Source organism: Camelus bactrianus, chromosome 5 (genome assembly GCF_048773025.1).
Source record: "Camelus bactrianus isolate YW-2024 breed Bactrian camel chromosome 5, ASM4877302v1, whole genome shotgun sequence".
Lineage (NCBI taxonomy): Eukaryota > Metazoa > Chordata > Mammalia > Artiodactyla > Camelidae > Camelus > Camelus bactrianus.
Window position 1 is genome coordinate 980,013 of NC_133543.1, and position 12,670 is coordinate 992,682.

The following is a 12,670-nucleotide window of genomic DNA, read 5'->3' on the forward strand; positions in this document are numbered from 1 at the left end:
CTGCAACCCGTTCCCTTGGTGCTAGATGAACGAACGTCTCTCCACTTGCTCAGTTCTGAGAGATAAGTGTGTGTGAAAGCCGTCCTTCAGCTAGCTTGTTGGGAACACAAAGTTTCTTTTCAGTTGCAAACTCCATTCCATACATATATATGGGAGGTACAAGCTCCAACTCGGTTTTACAGTGAAAACTGCAGGAACTTCAAACCGGCACTAGGAAATAGACTGAGAAAGCAGAGAAAAAGTGTCTCCTGCAACCCGTTCCCTTGGTGCTAGATGAACGAACGTCTCTCCACTTGCTCAGTTCTGAGAGATAAGTGTGTGTGAAAGCCGTCCTTCAGCTAGCTTGTTGGGAACACCAAGTTTCTTTTCAGTTGCAAACTCCATTCCATACATATATATGGGGAGGTACCAGCTCCAACTCGGTTTTACAGTGAAAACTGCAGGAACTTCAAACCGGCACTAGGAAACAGACTGAGAAAGCTGAGAAAAAGTGTCTCCTGCAACCCGTTCCCTTGGTGCTAGATGAACGAACGTCTCTCCACTTGCTCAGTTCTGAGAGATAAGTGTGTGTGAAAGCCATCCTTCAGCTAGCTGGTTGGGAACACAAAGTTTCTTTTCAGTTGCAAAGTCCATTCCATACATATATATGGGAGGTACAAGCTCCAACTCGGTTTTACAGTGAAAACTGCAGGAACTTCAAACCGGCACTAGGAAACAGACTGAGAAAGCTGAGAAAAAGTGGCTCCTGCAACCCGTTCCCTTGGTGCTAGATGAACGAACGTCTCTCCACTTGCTCAGTTCTGAGAGATAAGTGTGTGTGAAAGCCATCCTTCAGCTAGCTTGTTGGGAACACAAAGTTTCTCTTCAGTTGCAAACTCCATTCCATACATATATATGGGGAGGTACAAGCTCCAACTCGGTTTTACAGTGAAAACTGCAGGAACTTCAAACCGGCACTAGGAAACAGACTGAGAAAGCTGAGAAAAAGTGTCTCCTGCAAACCGTTCCCTTGGTGCTAGATGAACGAACGTCTCTCAACTTGCTCAGTTCTGAGAGATAAGTGTGTGTGAAAGCCATCCTTCAGCTAGCTTGTTGGGAACACAGTTTTTTTCAGTTGCAAACTCCATTCCATACATATATATGGGAGGTACAAGCTCCAACTCGGTTTTACAGTGAAAACTGCAGGAACTTCAAACCGGCACTAGGAAACAGACTGAGAAAGCTGAGAAAAAGTGTCTCCTGCAACCCGTTCCCTTGGTGCTAGATGAACGAACGTCTCTCCACTTGCTCAGTTCTGAGAGATAAGTGTGTGTGAAAGCCGTCCTTCACCTAGCTTGTTCGGAACACAAAGTTTCTTTTCAGTTGCAAACTCCATTCCATACATATATATGGGGAGGTACAAGCTCCAACTCGGTTTTACAGTGAAAACTGCAGGAACTTCAAACCGGCACTAGGAAACAGACTGAGAAAGCAGAGAAAAAGTGTCTCCTGCAACCCGTTCCCTTGGTGCTAGATGAACGAACGTCTCTCCACTTGCTCAGTTCTGAGACACAAGTGTGTGTGAAAGCCGTCCTTCAGCTAGCTTGTTGGGAACACAAAGTTTCTTTTCAGTTGCAAACTCCATTCCATACATATATATGGGGAGGTACAAGCTCCAACTCGGTTTTACAGTGAAAACTGCAGGAACTTCAAACCGGCACTAGGAAATAGACTGAGAAAGCAGAGAAAAATTGTCTCCTGCAACCCGTTCCCTTGGTGCTAGATGAACGAACGTCTCTCCACTTGCTCAGTTCTGAGAGATAAGTGTGTGTGAAAGCCGTCCTTCAGCTAGCTTGTTGGGAACACCAAGTTTCTTTTCAGTTGCAAACTCCATTCCATACATATATATGGGGAGGTACCAGCTCCAACTCGGTTTTACAGTGAAAACTGCAGGAACTTCAAACCGGCAATAGGAAACAGACTGAGAAAGCTGAGAAAAAGTGTCTCCTGCAACCCGTTCCCTTGGTGCTAGATGAACGAACGTCTCTCCACTTGCTCAGTTCTGAGAGATAAGTGTGTGTGAAAGCCATCCTTCAGCTAGCTGGTTGGGAACACAAAGTTTCTTTTCAGTTGCAAAGTCCATTCCATACATATATATGGGAGGTACAAGCTCCAACTCGGTTTTACAGTGAAAACTGCAGGAACTTCAAACCGGCACTAGGAAACAGACTGAGAAAGCTGAGAAAAAGTGTCTCCTGCAACCCGTTCCCTTGGTGCTAGATGAACGAACGTCTCTCCACTTGCTCAGTTCTGAGAGATAAGTGTGTGTGAAAGCCATCCTTCAGCTAGCTTGTTGGGAACACAAAGTTTCTCTTCAGTTGCAAACTCCATTCCATACATATATATGGGGAGGTACAAGCTCCAACTCGGTTTTACAGTGAAAACTGCAGGAACTTCAAACCGGCACTAGGAAACAGACTGAGAAAGCTGAGAAAAAGTGTCTCCTGCAACCCGTTCCCTTGGTGCTAGATGAACGAACGTCTCTCCACTTGCTCAGTTCTGAGAAATAAGTGCATGTGAAAGCCATCCTTCAGCTAGCTTGCTGGGAACACAGTTTTTTCCAGTTGCAAACTCCATTCCATACATATATATGGGAGGTACAAGCTCCAACTCGGTTTTACAGTGAAAACTGCAGGAACTTCAAACCGGCACTAGGAAACAGACTGAGAAAGCTGAGAAAAAGTGTCTCCTGCAACCCGTTCCCTTGGTGCTAGATGAACGAACGTCTCTCCACTTGCTCAGTTCTGAGAGATAAGTGTGTGTGAAAGCCGTCCTTCAGATAGCTTGTTGGGAACACAAAGTTTCTTTTCAGTTGCAAACTCCATTCCATACATATATATGGGGAGGTACAAGCTCCAACTCGGTTTTACAGTGAAAACTGCAGGAACTTCAAACCGGCACTAGGAAACAGACTGAGAAAGCAGAGAAAAAGTGTCTCCTGCAACCCGTTCCCTTGGTGCTAGATGAACGAACGTCTCTCCACTTGCTCAGTTCTGAGACACAAGTGTGTGTGAAAGCCGTCCTTCAGCTAGCTTGTTGGGAACACAAAGTTTCTTTTCAGTTGCAAACTCCATTCCATACATATATATGGTGAGGTACAAGCTCCAACTCGGTTTTACAGTGAAAACTGCAGGAACTTCAAACCGGCACTAGGAAATAGACTGAGAAAGCAGAGAAAAATTGTCTCCTGCAACCCGTTCCCTTGGTGCTAGATGAACGAACGTCTCTCCACTTGCTCAGTTCTGAGAGATAAGTGTGTGTGAAAGCCGTCCTTCAGCTAGCTTGTTGGGAACACAAAGTTTCTTTTCAGTTGCAAACTCCATTCCATACATATATATGGGAGGTACAAGCTCCAACTCGGTTTTACTGTGAAAACTGCAGGAACTTGAAACCGGCACTAGGAAATAGACTGAGAAAGCAGAGAAAAAGTGTCTCCTGCAAACCGTTCCCTTGGTGCTAGATGAACGAACGTCTCTCCACTTGCTCAGTTCTGAGAGATAAGTGTGTGTGAAAGCCGTCCTTCAGCTAGCTTGTTGGGAACACAAAGTTTCTTTTCAGTTGCAAACTCCATTCCATACATATATATGGGGAGGTACAAGCTCCAACTCGGTTTTACACTGAAAACTGCAGGAACTTCAAACCGGCACTAGGAAACAGACTGAGAAAGCAGAGAAAAAGTGTCTCCTGCAACCCGTTCACTTGGTGCTAGATGAACGAACGTCTCTCCACTTGCTCAGTTCTGAGACACAAGTGTGTGTGAAAGCCGTCCTTCAGCTAGCTTGTTGGGAACACAAAGTTTCTTTTAAGTTGCAAACTCCATTCCATACATATATATGGGGAGGTACAAGCTCCAACTCGGTTTTACAGTGAAAACTGCAGGAACTTCAAACCGGCACTAGGAAATAGACTGAGAAAGCAGAGAAAAATTGTCTCCTGCAACCCGTTCCCTTGGAGCTAGATGAACGAACGTCTCTCCACTTGCTCAGTTCTGAGAGATAAGTGTGTGTGAAAGCCGTCCTTCAGCTAGCTTGTTGGGAACACAAAGTTTCTTTTCAGTTGCAAACTCCATTCCATACATATATATGGGAGGTACAAGCTCCAACTCGGTTTTACAGTGAAAACTGCAGGAACTTGAAACCGGCACTAGGAAATAGACTGAGAAAGCAGATAAAAAGTGTCTCCTGCAAACCGTTCCCTTGGTGCTAGATGAACGAACGTCTCTCCACTTGCTCAGTTCTGAGAGATAAGTGTGTGTGAAAGCCGTCCTTCAGCTAGCTTGTTGGGAACACAAAGTTTCTTTTCAGTTGCAAACTCCATTCCATACATATATATGGGGAGGTACAAGCTCCAACTCGGTTTTACAGTGAAAACTGCAGGAACTTCAAACCGGCACTAGGAAACAGACTGAGAAAGCAGAGAAAAAGTGTCTCCTGCAACCCGTTCCCTTGGTGCTAGATGAACGAACGTCTCTCCACTTGCTCAGTTCTGAGACACAAGTGTGTGTGAAAGCCGTCCTTCAGCTAGCTTGTTGGGAACACAAAGTTTCTTTTCAGTTGCAAACTCCATTCCATACATATATATGGGGAGGTACAAGCTCCAACTCGGTTTTACAGTGAAAACTGCAGGAACTTCAAACCGGCACTAGGAAATAGACTGAGAAAGCAGAGAAAAATTGTCTCCTGCAACCCGTTCCCTTGGTGCTAGATGAACGAACGTCTCTCCACTTGCTCAGTTCTGAGAGATAAGTGTGTGTGAAAGCCGTCCTTCAGCTAGCTTGTTGGGAACACCAAGTTTCTTTTCAGTTGCAAACTCCATTCCATACATATATATGGGGAGGTACCAGCTCCAACTCGGTTTTACAGTGAAAACTGCAGGAACTTCAAACCGGCAATAGGAAACAGACTGAGAAAGCTGAGAAAAAGTGTCTCCTGCAACCCGTTCCCTTGGTGCTAGATGAACGAACGTCTCTCCACTTGCTCAGTTCTGAGAGATAAGTGTGTGTGAAAGCCATCCTTCAGCTAGCTGGTTGGGAACACAAAGTTTCTTTTCAGTTGCAAAGTCCATTCCATACATATATATGGGAGGTACAAGCTCCAACTCGGTTTTACAGTGAAAACTGCAGGAACTTCAAACCGGCACTAGGAAACAGACTGAGAAAGCTGAGAAAAAGTGTCTCCTGCAACCCGTTCCCTTGGTGCTAGATGAACGAACGTCTCTCCACTTGCTCAGTTCTGAGAGATAAGTGTGTGTGAAAGCCATCCTTCAGCTAGCTTGTTGGGAACACAAAGTTTCTCTTCAGTTGCAAACTCCATTCCATACATATATATGGGGAGGTACAAGCTCCAACTCGGTTTTACAGTGAAAACTGCAGGAACTTCAAACCGGCACTAGGAAACAGACTGAGAAAGCTGAGAAAAAGTGTCTCCTGCAACCCGTTCCCTTGGTGCTAGATGAACGAACGTCTCTCCACTTGCTCAGTTCTGAGAAATAAGTGCGTGTGAAAGCCATCCTTCAGCTAGCTTGCTGGGAACACAGTTTTTTCCAGTTGCAAACTCCATTCCATACATATATATGGGAGGTACAAGCTCCAACTCGGTTTTACAGTGAAAACTGCAGGAACTTCAAACCGGCACTAGGAAACAGACTGAGAAAGCTGAGAAAAAGTGTCTCCTGCAACCCGTTCCCTTGGTGCTAGATGAACGAACGTCTCTCCACTTGCTCAGTTCTGAGAGATAAGTGTGTGTGAAAGCCGTCCTTCAGATAGCTTGTTGGGAACACAAAGTTTCTTTTCAGTTGCAAACTCCATTCCATACATATATATGGGGAGGTACAAGCTCCAACTCGGTTTTACAGTGAAAACTGCAGGAACTTCAAACCGGCACTAGGAAACAGACTGAGAAAGCAGAGAAAAAGTGTCTCCTGCAACCCGTTCCCTTGGTGCTAGATGAACGAACGTCTCTCCACTTGCTCAGTTCTGAGACACAAGTGTGTGTGAAAGCCGTCCTTCAGCTAGCTTGTTGGGAACACAAAGTTTCTTTTCAGTTGCAAACTCCATTCCATACATATATATGGTGAGGTACAAGCTCCAACTCGGTTTTACAGTGAAAACTGCAGGAACTTCAAACCGGCACTAGGAAATAGACTGAGAAAGCAGAGAAAAATTGTCTCCTGCAACCCGTTCCCTTGGTGCTAGATGAACGAACGTCTCTCCACTTGCTCAGTTCTGAGAGATAAGTGTGTGTGAAAGCCGTCCTTCAGCTAGCTTGTTGGGAACACAAAGTTTCTTTTCAGTTGCAAACTCCATTCCATACATATATATGGGAGGTACAAGCTCCAACTCGGTTTTACTGTGAAAACTGCAGGAACTTGAAACCGGCACTAGGAAATAGACTGAGAAAGCAGAGAAAAAGTGTCTCCTGCAAACCGTTCCCTTGGTGCTAGATGAACGAACGTCTCTCCACTTGCTCAGTTCTGAGAGATAAGTGTGTGTGAAAGCCGTCCTTCACCTAGCTTGTTCGGAACACAAAGTTTCTTTTCAGTTGCAAACTCCATTCCATACATATATATGGGGAGGTACAAGCTCCAACTCGGTTTTACACTGAAAACTGCAGGAACTTCAAACCGGCACTAGGAAACAGACTGAGAAAGCAGAGAAAAAGTGTCTCCTGCAACCCGTTCACTTGGTGCTAGATGAACGAACGTCTCTCCACTTGCTCAGTTCTGAGACACAAGTGTGTGTGAAAGCCGTCCTTCAGCTAGCTTGTTGGGAACACAAAGTTTCTTTTCAGTTGCAAACTCCATTCCATACATATATATGGGGAGGTACAAGCTCCAACTCGGTTTTACAGTGAAAACTGCAGGAACTTCAAACCGGCACTAGGAAATAGACTGAGAAAGCAGAGAAAAATTGTCTCCTGCAACCCGTTCCCTTGGAGCTAGATGAACGAACGTCTCTCCACTTGCTCAGTTCTGAGAGATAAGTGTGTGTGAAAGCCGTCCTTCAGCTAGCTTGTTGGGAACACAAAGTTTCTTTTCAGTTGCAAACTCCATTCCATACATATATATGGGAGGTACAAGCTCCAACTCGGTTTTACAGTGAAAACTGCAGGAACTTGAAACCGGCACTAGGAAATAGACTGAGAAAGCAGAGAAAAAGTGTCTCCTGCAAACCGTTCCCTTGGTGCTAGATGAACGAACGTCTCTCCACTTGCTCAGTTCTGAGAGATATGTGTGTGTGAAAGCCTTCCTTCACATAGCTTGTTGGGAACACAAAGTTTCTTTTCAGTTGCAAACTCCATTCCATACATATATATGGGGAGGTACAAGCTCCAACTCGGTTTTACAGTGAAAACTGCAGGAACTTCAAACCGGCACTAGGAAATAGACTGAGAAAGCAGAGAAAAAGTGTCTCCTGCAACCCGTTCCCTTGGTGCTAGATGAACGAACGTCTCTCCACTTGCTCAGTTCTGAGAGATAAGTGTGTGTGAAAGCTTCCTTCAGCTAGCTTGTTGGGAACACAAAGTTTCTTTTCAGTTGCAAACAGCATTCCATACATATATATGGGGAGGTACAAGCTCCAACTCGGTTTTACAGTGAAAACTGCAGGAACTTCAAACCGGCACTAGGAAACAGACTGGGAAAGCAGAGAAAAAGTGTCTCCTGCAACCCGTTCCCTTGGTGCTAGATGAACGAACGTCTCTCCACTTGCTCAGTTCTGAGAGATAAGTGTGTGTGAAAGCCGTCCTTCAGCTAGCTTGTTGGGAACACAAAGTTTCTTTTCAGTTGCAAACTTCATTCCATACATATATATGGGGAGGTACAAGCTCCAACTCGGTTTTACAGTGAAAACTGCAGGAACTTCAAACCGGCTTTAGCAAACAGACTGAGAAAGCAGAGAAAAAGTGTCTCCTGCAGCCCGTTCCCTTGGTGCTAGATGAACGAACGTCTCTCCACTTGCTCAGTTCTGAGACACAAGTGTGTGTGAAAGCCGTCCTTCAGCTAGCTTGTTGGGAACACAGTTTTTTTCAGTTGCAAACTCCATTCCATACATATATATGGGAGGTACAAGCTCCAACTCGGTTTTACAGTGAAAACTGCAGGAACTTCAAAACGGCACTAGGAAACAGACTGAGAAAGCTGAGAAAAAGTGTCTCCTGCAACCCGTTCCCTTGGTGCTAGATGAACGAACGTCTCTCCACTTGCTCAGTTCTGAGAGATAAGTGTGTGTGAAAGCCGTCCTTCACCTAGCTTGTTCGGAACACAAAGTTTCTTTTCAGATGCAAACTCCATTCCATACATATATATGGGGAGGTACAAGCTCCAACTCGGTTTTACAGTGAAAACTGCAGGAACTTCAAACCGGCACTAGGAAACAGACTGAGAAAGCAGAGAAAAAGTGTCTCCTGCAACCCGTTCACTTGGTGCTAGATGAACGAACGTCTCTCCACTTGCTCAGTTCTGAGACACAAGTGTGTGTGAAAGCCGTCCTTCAGCTAGCTTGTTGGGAACACAAAGTTTCTTTTCAGTTGCAAACTCCATTCCATACATATATATGGGGAGGTACAAGCTCCAACTCGGTTTTACAGTGAAAACTGCAGGAACTTCAAACCGGCACTAGGAAACAGACTGAGAAAGCAGAGAAAAATTGTCTCCTGCAACCCGTTCCCTTGGTGCTAGATGAACGAACGTCTCTCCACTTGCTCAGTTCTGAGAGATAAGTGTGTGTGAAAGCCGTCCTTCAGGTAGCTTGTTGGGAACACAAAGTTTCTTTTCAGTTGCAAACTCCATTCCATACATATATATGGGAGGTACAAGCTCCAACTCGGTTTTACAGTGAAAACTGCAGGAACTTGAAACCGGCACTAGGAAATAGACTGAGAAAGCAGAGAAAAAGTGTCTCCTGCAAACCGTTCCCTTGGTGCTAGATGAACGAACGTCTCTCCACTTGCTCAGTTCTGAGAGATAAGTGTGTGTGAAAGCCGTCCTTCACATAGCTTTTTGGGAACACAAAGTTTCTTTTCAGTTGCAAACTCCATTCCATACATATATATGGGGAGGTACAAGCTCCAACTCGGTTTTACAGTGAAAACTGCAGGAACTTCAAACCGGCACTAGGAAATAGACTGAGAAAGCAGAGAAAAAGTGTCTCCTGCAACCCGTTCCCTTGGTGCTAGATGAACGAACGTCTCTCCACTTGCTCAGTTCTGAGAGATAAGTGTGTGTGAAAGATTCCTTCAGCTAGCTTGCTGGGAACAAAAAGTTTCTTTTCAGTTGCAAACTCCATTCCATACATATATATGGGGAGGTACAAGCTCCAACTCGGTTTTACAGTGAAAACTGCAGGAACTTCAAACCGGCACTAGGAAATAGACTGGGAAAGCAGAGAAAAAGTGTCTCCTGCAACCCGTTCCCTTGGTGCTAGATGAACGAACGTCTCTCCACTTGCTCAGTTCTGAGAGATAAGTGTGTGTGAAAGCCGTCCTTCAGCTAGCTTGTTGGGAACACAAAGTTTCTTTTCAGTTGCAAACTTCATTCCATACATATATATGGGGAGGTACAAGCTCCAACTCGGTTTTACAGTGAAAACTGCAGGAACTTCAAACCGGCACTAGGAAACAGACTGAGAAAGCAGAGAAAAAGTGTCTCCTGCAACCCGTTCCCTTGGTGCTAGATGAACGAACGTCTCTCCACTTGCTCAGTTCTGAGAGATAATTGTGTGTGAAAGCCGTCCTTCAGCTAGCTTGTTGGGAACACAAAGTTTCTTTTCAGTTGCAAACTCCATTCCATACATATATATGGGGAGGTACAAGCTCCAACTCGGTTTTACAGTGAAAACTGCAGGAACTTCAAACCGGCTTTAGCAAACAGACTGAGAAAGCAGAGAAAAAGTGTCCCCTGCAACCCGTTCCCTTGGTGCTAGATGAACGAACGTCTCTCCACTTGCTCAGTTCTGAGAAACAAGTGTGTGTGAAAGCCGTCCTTCAGCTAGCTTGTTGGGAACACAAAGTTTCTTTTCAGTTGCAAACTCCATTCCATACATATATATGGGGAGGTACAAGCTCCAACTCGGTTTTACAGTGAAAACTGCAGGAACTTCAAACCGGCACAAGGAAACAGACTGAGAAAGCAGAGAAAAAGTGTCTCCTGCAACCCGTTCCCTTGGTGCTAGATGAACGAACGTCTCTCCACTTGCTCAGTTCTGAGAGATAAGTGTGTGTGAAAGCTGTCCTTCAGCTAGCTTGTTGGGAACACAAAGTTTCTTTTCAGTTGCAAACTCCATTCCATACTATATATGGGGAGGTACAAGCTCCAACTCGGTTTTACAGTGAAAACTGCAGGAACTTCAAACCGGCACTAGGAAACAGACTGAGAAAGCAGAGAAAAAGTGTCTCCTGCAACCCGTTCCCTTGGTGCTAGATGAACGAACGTCTCTCCACTTGCTCAGTTCTGAGAAATAAGTGTGTGTGAAAGCCATCTTTCAGCTAGCTTGTTGGGAACACAAAGTTTCTTTTCAGTTGCAAACTCCATTCCATACATATATATGGGGAGGTACAAGCTCCAACTCGGTTTTACAGTGAAAACTGCAGGAACTTCAAACCGGCACTAGGAAACAGACTGAGAAAGCAGAGAAAATGTGTCTCCTGCAACCCGTTCCCTTGGTGCTAGATGAACGAACGTCTCTCCACTTGCTCAGTTCTGAGACACAAGTGTGTGTGAAAGCCGTCCTTCAGCTAGCTTGTTGGGAACACAAAGTTTCTTTTCAGATGCAAACTCCATTCCATACATATATATGAGGAGGTACAAGCTCCAACTCGGTTTTACAGTGAAAACTGCAGGAACTTCAAACCGGCACTAGGAAACAGACTGAGAAAGCAGAGAAAAAGTGTCTCCTGCAACCCGTTCCCTTGGTGCTAGATGAACGAACGTCTCTCCACTTGCTCAGTTCTGAGAGATAAGTGTGTGTGAAAGCCGTCCTTCAGGTAGCTTGTTGGGAACACAAAGTTTCTTTTCAGTTGCAAACTCCATTCCATACATATATATGGGAGGTACAAGCTCCAACTTGGTTTTACAGTGAAAACTACAGGAACTTGAAACCGGCACTAGGAAATAGACTGAGAAAGCAGAGAAAATGTGTCTCCTGCAACCCGTTCCCTTGGTGCTAGATGAACGAACGTCTCTCCACTTGCTCAGTTCTGAGAGATAAGTGTGTGTGAAAGCCGTCCTTCAGCTAGCTTGTTGGGAACACAAAGTTTCTTTTCAGTTGCAAACACCATTCCATACATATATATGGGAAGTACAAGCTCCAACTCGGTTTTACAGTGAAAACTGCAGGAACTTCAAACCGGCACTAGGAAACAGACTGAGAAAGCTGAGAAAAAGTGTCTCCTGCAACCCGTTCCCTTGGTGCTAGATGAACGAACGTCTCTCCACTTGCTCAGTTCTGAGAGATAAGTGTGTGTGAAAGCCGTTCTTCAGCTAGCTTGTTGGGAACACAAAGTTTCTTTTCAGATGCAAACTCCATTCCATACATATATATGGGGAGGTACAAGCTCCAACTCGGTTTTACAGTGAAAACTGCAGGAACGTCAAACCGGCACTAGGAAACAGACTGAGAAAGCACAGAAAAAGTGTCTCCTGCAACCCGTTCCCTTGGTGCTAGATGAACGAACGTCTCTCCACTTGCTCAGTTCTGAGAGATAAGTGTGTGTGAAAGCCGTCCTTCAGCTAGCTTGTTGGGAACACAAAGTTTCTTTTCAGTTGCAAACTCCATTCCATACATATATATGGGAGGTACAAGCTCCAACTCGGTTTTACAGTGAAAACTGCAGGAACTTGAAACCGGCACTAGGAAATAGACTGAGAAAGCAGAGAAAAAGTGTCTCCTGCAACCCGTTCCCTTGGTGCTAGATGAACGAACGTCTCTCCACTTGCTCATTTCTGAGAGATAAGTGTGTGTGAAAGCCGTCCTTCAGCTAGCTTGTTGGGAACACAAAGTTTCTTTTCAGTTGCAAACACCATTCCATACATATATATGGGAAGTACAAGCTCCAACTCGGTTTTACAGTGAAAACTGCAGGAACTTCAAACCGGCACTAGGAAACAGACTGAGAAAGCTGAGAAAAAGTGTCTCCTGCAACCCGTTCCCTTGGTGCTAGATGAACGAACGTCTCACCACTTGCTCAGTTCTGAGAGATAAGTGTGTGTGAAAGCCGTTCTTCAGCTAGCTTGTTGGGAACACAAAGTTTCTTTTCAGTTGCAAACTCCATTCCATACTATATATGGGGAGGTACAAGCTCCAACTCGGTTTTACAGTGAAAACTGCAGGAACTTCAAACCGGCACTAGGAAACAGACTGAGAAAGCAGAGAAAAAGTGTCTCCTGCAACCCGTTCCCTTGGTGCTAGATGAACGAACGTCTCTCCACTTGCTCATTTCTGAGAAATAAGTGTGTGTGAAAGCCATCTTTCAGCTAGCTTGTTGGGAACACAAAGTTTCTTTTCAGTTGCAAACTCCATTCCATACATATATATGGGGAGGTACAAGCTCCAACTCGGTTTTACAGTGAAAACTGCAGGAACTTCAAACCGGCACTAGGAAACAGACTGAGAAAGCAGAGAAAAAGTGTCTCCTGC